At 42.5% G+C, this 6,373-nt stretch overlaps 1 long non-coding RNA gene across 1 annotated transcript in view; it reads right to left on the bottom strand.

The window, feature by feature from the left end:
- Positions 1–5,599, bottom strand: part of LOC126475408 (uncharacterized) — a 46,378-nt gene extending 40,779 nt beyond the window's left edge. Inside the window, exon 1 of the long non-coding RNA XR_007586719.1 lies at positions 5,136–5,599. This is a non-coding gene — a long non-coding RNA (uncharacterized LOC126475408). The remainder of the gene's footprint in view (positions 1–5,135) is intronic.
- Between the last annotated feature and the right edge of the window lie 774 nt (positions 5,600–6,373).

Here is a 6,373-nt window from a genome sequence, read left to right as displayed (position 1 = left end):
TCACAACACCTAGTTCGAATGACATAAATAATTAATAAATGATGCACGACGGGATAGTTTATGTGTATGAAATGCGATATCCAGAAATACAACACGAAGGGGTTAATTAATGATTTAAATACATACCAGGTGTTTCCACATGTTTTCGATTAGTGATTTTGTGTTTCACAACTGCAATAGGTAAGATAATTGAACCACTAAAAACGATTTAATACATGGAATGTGAATTGGTAATTGACCAAAACTGACTTCAGCGTTACTATTTAAGCAAAACTAATTAAAATAAGCTGGAATAAAAGCAATATATGATCGGATTATACCTTCAACTGAAACAAAACTGAAATGTAAATGAGACATTACGTGGGTAGTTGTACACACGTCATCACTACAGACAGAAGAAAGGGAGAGATAATCGTATGAGAACTGTGCCAACAGCAAACAGTGTTTTCGTCTTTTATGGAATAGTTCTTTCACAACCATACTGTACGTTTTTATTCACTTTCTCACACTAATTACAAGGCCGAAACCTCAGTATGTAGGGCTTATATTCATTGAAGACAGACACAAGTTGTATTTACTCACTGGTCAATGGCTACACAGAAGTCAATTTAAAAAATTATAATTTATAGCTGCCTTAAAAACGCACAAGAAAGAAGAGTGAAGTGAGAGGAGCATATTAGCATAAAGGAAAATAATATATTGTAGAGAATAGTTCACCGTTACTAGTTAGTGTGTCGAAACACGGGAATGTCAGTTCAGAGGTCATACATTATTTTGAAAGGAAGAAGAATATATATTACGGTTGAGTGGAACGACAAAATTCCCATATAATTATGCTATTTACATTGCTTTACATGGATCATTTATGTTGTACACTAAATCGTATATGAAGTCTATATATGACAATACTTGACAATGTATAAATTATTTGAAATGGTGAAGTGCGTATCAGTAGCCTAGAGTTAATGTAACTCCTGCTGTGCCTAAAATATGATTTTACTCGTTTTTTGTAAATACGGAGAAAAATGTGAGTCCTCTCTCTACTTCTACTTTTATGAAAGTTATGAAAAAGTAACAATGTATCTCACTTTTGACGTAAGAGGCAAACTGTACAATCTCATATCACTTATATGATCGCGTTGCTGTATCATTTCTCGTTCACTGTTGAAAATGGACTTCATCGGGCTAGTTTGAAGCTGTAATAGTGATCAATGTTTCAATAGCTTTTGCACGTATGTTCATCTACATACATACTCCGCAAGCCACCGTGCGGTACATGGCGAAGGATATCTCGTACCACTACTAGACATTTCTCCTTTCTTGTTCCACTCGCAAACAAAGCGAGCGAAGAACAACTGTTTATATGCCTCCGTAAGAGCCCTAATTTCTTGTATCTTATCTTCGTGGTCGTTACGTGAAATGTATGTTGGCAACAGTAGAATCGTTCTGCAGTCAGCTTCAGATGCCGTTTCTCTAAATTTTCTCAACACTGCCGGCCGCTGGTGGCCGAGCGGTTCTAGGCGCTTCAGTCTGGAACCGCGCGACCGCTACGGTTGCATTGTGTGTGTGGTTTGATGTTTTCGGGCGCTAAACAGCGTGGTCATCAGCGCCCACTACGGGTTCGAATCCTGCGTCGGGCATGGGTGTGTGCGATGTCTTTAGGTTAGTTAGGTTTAAGTAGTTCTAAGTTCTAGGGGACTGATGACCACAGATGTTAAGTCCCATAGTGCTCAGAGCCATTTGAACCATTTTTTTTTTCTCAAAACTCTTCTTCGAAAAGAACGTCGCCTTCCCTTCAGGGCTTCTCCGTAATAAATGCGGGTTGCTCGAATCTGCCAGTAACAAGTCTATCACCCCGCCTCTGAGTTGCATCGATGTATTCCTTTAATTCTACCTGGTACGGATCCCAAACACACTAGCAGTACTTAAGAATAGGTTGCACTAGTGTCCTATCGCGGTCTTCTTTACATCTTAAACACACTTTTCTAAAATTCTCCCAGTAAACAGAAGTCGACCATTCGCCTTTCTTACCATAATTCTTACATAATCGTTCCAGGTCATATGACTTTGCGGCATTACGCCCAGATATGTAAACGTTGTGACTGTGTCAAGCAGGACACTGCTGATGCTGTGCCCGAACATTACGGGTTTCTTTTCCCATTCTTATCTGCACTGACTTACATTTTTCTACGTTTACAGCTTGATGCCGTTCATGACATACAGTAAATCATCGAGTAGAACAGAAGTGATATCTGGCGTTCCGTAAGGTAGTGTCATAGGCCCTCTGCTGTTCCTGATTTACATAAATGATCTAGGTGATAATCTGAGGAGCCCCCTTAGATCGTTTGCGGATGACGCTGTAATTTACCGTCTAGTAAAATCATCAGACGATCAATTCCAATTACAAAATGATCTAGATAGAATTTCTGTATGGTACGAAAAATGGCAGTTGGCACTAAACAAAGAAAAGTGTGAGGTCATCCACATGGGTACTAAAAGAAATCCGATACATTTTATGTATACGATAAATCGCACACATCTAAGGGCTGCCAATTCGACTAAATACCTAGGAATTACAATTACGAGCAACTTAAATTGGAAAGACCACTTAGATAATATTGTGGGGAAGGCGAAACAAAGACTGCGCTTTGTTGGCGTAACACTTAGAAGACGCGACAGACCCACTATAGAGACAGCCTACATTACACTTGTCCGTCCTCTGCTGGAATATTGCTGCGTGGTATGAGATTCTTACCATGTAGGATTGGCGGAAGACATCGAAAAAGTACAAAGAAGGGCAGTTCGTTTCGTGTTATCGAGCAATAGGGGTGAGAGTGTCACTGATATGACTCGTGAGTTGGGGTGGCAGTCACTGAAACAAAGGCGGTTTTCTTTGCGGCGAGATCTATTTACTAAATTTCAATCACCAACTTTCTCTTCCGAATGCGAAAATATTTAGTTGACACCCACCTACGTAGGGAGAAATGATTATCATACCAAAATAAGAGAAATCAGAGCTCGAACGGAAAAATTTAGGTGTTTCTTTTTCCCACGTGCCATTCGAGAGTGGAATGGTAGAGAAGTAGTATGAAAATGGTTCGATGAACCCTCTGTCAGGCACTTATGTGTGAATTTCAGAGTAACCATGTAGATGTAGATGTAGAAATTTTGTCAAAGTCACCTTATGTTATGCCCTAGTCACTCAAACGACGATACCTTACCAAACACCACAGCGTCTTTAGGAATCAACCACAGATTGTTCCCCATCCTGTCCTCCAGATCATTTATGTACACATAGATAACTGCGGTCCTGTCACACTTCTCTGAGACACTCCTGATAATGCCCTTGTCTCTTAGTAACACTCGCCGTCGAGGACAACGTACTGGGTCCTATTACTTAAGAAGTCTTCGTGTTGGACGTTAAAACTGTAACACCCTAAAGCTGACATGCAAAAAAACCACATATTGGCGTTAAGTATACAACATGATTGGATATGCAAATGATAAGAATTTTAGCACAGCCGCATAAACCAGAGGAGTAACGCCATATACACTCAGTATATAAAGAAACACTGTGAAGGTCATTCGTAAATCTCATTTCAATGTCATCCATTAGTGGGTAGAAAGTAATACGTCTCATTTAAGAAGCACGTGTCGGACTTCGACTAGATGATGACCTAACTGCAGCTTATCGTTGCGCAATGTTGTTTTTCGCGTTGGTCTGGATCTCACTGCTGTCATGGGAATATGGATGATGCAGTGGGTTCAGAAAGCCCACAAACAATACCATGTCCTGTCTTCGAGATAGGCGAGGTGTCTAGATGTCTTCGGTGGGTGAGAGATTGGGGGACAGTCGAAGAAACTGTGTATCGAGGAAGTCCAGGACAGCATCGTCAACACGCGGCCTCACTCTTTGTTGTTAAAGTAAAAATCTCTACACACTGAAGACATCTGGACATGGGTTGCCGGGACACTGGTAAGTACTACGACTGGCGAATTCTGGCACAGAGCTGAATCGCATGAAACGACTTACCCGCATCTGTCACGAAAACTCGAATTGACTTCATATCCAGACGGGTTAGAGCCATTGTTGTTGTCAAGGTTGCAGGCCTGTGTGGCAGATTTCGCGCCCTGTACTCACCCAAATCACCCACAAATTTACTCATGTATTCGACCTACTAAGCTGCATACGTACAAAATGCAAAACAAAATTTCGTCGCTTTCTATCCTTCCTGGCATTGCAATTTCAATGCCTAGCAATGTATAATACGAGGACGCTGTCAGATTGCCGGAAGCATTTCGTAAGTACTTCTCCGTCTTTGAAATTGTACGATGTTATACTTGTGATCTTGATGAGACCAGAACTTCTTATGATGTGAAGAGTACGAAATAACTGGAAATTTAAGGTAAATCAGTAAAGTATGGAAAAAATATTTTGACCGACAAGTGCAAGTTAATAGTTATTCAGTTTATCTTGATATTCTATGTAAAGTGAGAAACATTTTCAACAATAAAGAAGCAAAATAAAAATGCGTATGCACCACATTGCATCGCTACGAAGTAATACACACGCTACAAAGTGGCTTGAGCAACACTCTTCTGAGTTTAAACACTTCCGCTTGTCACCAAACTCTCCATATATGAACATTATTGAGCATATCTAGGATGCTTTGCAACGTGCTGTTCAGAAGAGGTCTCCACATTCGATTTCCTTCGTATGAAGAGGTTTACGCCTGGGTACAATGATGCTTCCATATGCAAACGCAAACATTTTTGCATCAAGGCATTGACCGTATTGTCTAATTGTGAGATAAATGATTGAGAATTAGGGTGATTACTTTTCAAATAACTGAAGGGCCAAAGAAATTGGTACACCTGTTTAATGTCGTGTAGCCCCCCCCCCCCCCCCAAGAGCACGCATAAGTGCCGCAACATAACGTGGCATGGACTCATGGATTCGACTAATGTCTAAATTAATGCTGGAGGGAACTAATACCATTAAGTAAATACTGAAGTAAAACACACACAGAAAGTTTCGTAATTACTGATAATTCGAATATCGCGACCAAATACTGGCCTGGCACGAGGAACCCCTATGAGAGGTCCAAAACATGTCCAACTCCTGAACGACTCACCACTTCCTAATTAACCTCCGTTTGATTCTTCGGACCGTCCTCTGGGTCATCCGTCATCTCTCTTCTTCTGGCGGCATCGTTGACTATCCTGACGACGGCGCACAGGATGTCGGTGTCCTCGGCAGTCTTTCCACAGATCGCCTTCCTAAAGGCAATGGCGCGCGGCTCGTCTGTCATCGGGGCGGCAGAAACCTCCGCCTCAGCTGTAGCTTCACTTCCGTCGCCACCGTCACCCTCGTCGGCCTTGACCGAAAAACTCGTCAGCAACAAGAGGAGCGTCATCAACAAAGACATCGTGACGAGCAGCGGCGGCTGCAGCGGTGCCCGTAGCGACCTCATAGCGACTGAAGTCGCCAGCGAATGCAGCGGGGCTGCCGAGACGACCTCAGACGTCACCGCGAATAGTTCGTATCGCCTGCAAACCGGTGAAGACTGGTCAGAGTTGCTCTCCTTTCTCCCATATGTGTCCCACTGCACAAAGCGATAATCTTTAGCTTTCATGTCACCGACTTCAGAACAGCACATATCTCAAAACGCTGTACACACGTCTGAAGAGGGTGGAAGATTACTCTTCTGATGACTGTCAGGTCTTGATGAGACGTAATCGAATGTTATGTCCTAAGTTGAGGCATGCAACACAGTGACAACTAATTTCAAAAGTAATCTGCGTAACGGTTAATACATTCATACCAATGTGTAATCTGCGTAACAGTTAACACATTCATACCAATGTGAGACAAGGTCAGCACCATCGCGGAAAAATTTTGCGGCCGGCCAGTGTGGCCGAGCGGTTCTAGGCGCTACGGTCTGGAACCGCGCGACCGCTACGGTCGCAGGTTCGAATCCTGCCTCGGGCATGGATGTGTGTGATGTCCTTAGGTTAGTTAGATTTAAGTAGTTCTAAGTTCTAGGGGACTGATGACCTCAGCAGTTAAGTCCCATAGTGCTCAGAGCCATTTGAACCATTTGAACCAAAATTTTGCGGTTGTCTACGGAACCATTATTCTACCTACGCATCCACCTCTTTGTTCGATGCAAATCGACGGCCATGAATGTCTTTCTTCTGAGCTGCACAAATCACAAATGTGGAAATCGCATGGGGAGGGATCGGGTCTGTATGGAGGATGTGTAAGGTATTCCTAGCGAAATTTCTACAGCGTACTCGAAATAAACTGGGCAACATTTCGGCAACTTACACATCTTCCATACAGTCCCAACCTCTTCTCAAGCTAGTTCCG

This window comes from Schistocerca serialis, chromosome 4, assembly GCF_023864345.2.
Source record: "Schistocerca serialis cubense isolate TAMUIC-IGC-003099 chromosome 4, iqSchSeri2.2, whole genome shotgun sequence".
NCBI lineage: Eukaryota > Metazoa > Arthropoda > Insecta > Orthoptera > Acrididae > Schistocerca > Schistocerca serialis.
The sequence above is the reverse complement of the archived record's forward strand: the minus strand, read 5'-3'. Positions and strand labels throughout refer to the sequence as shown.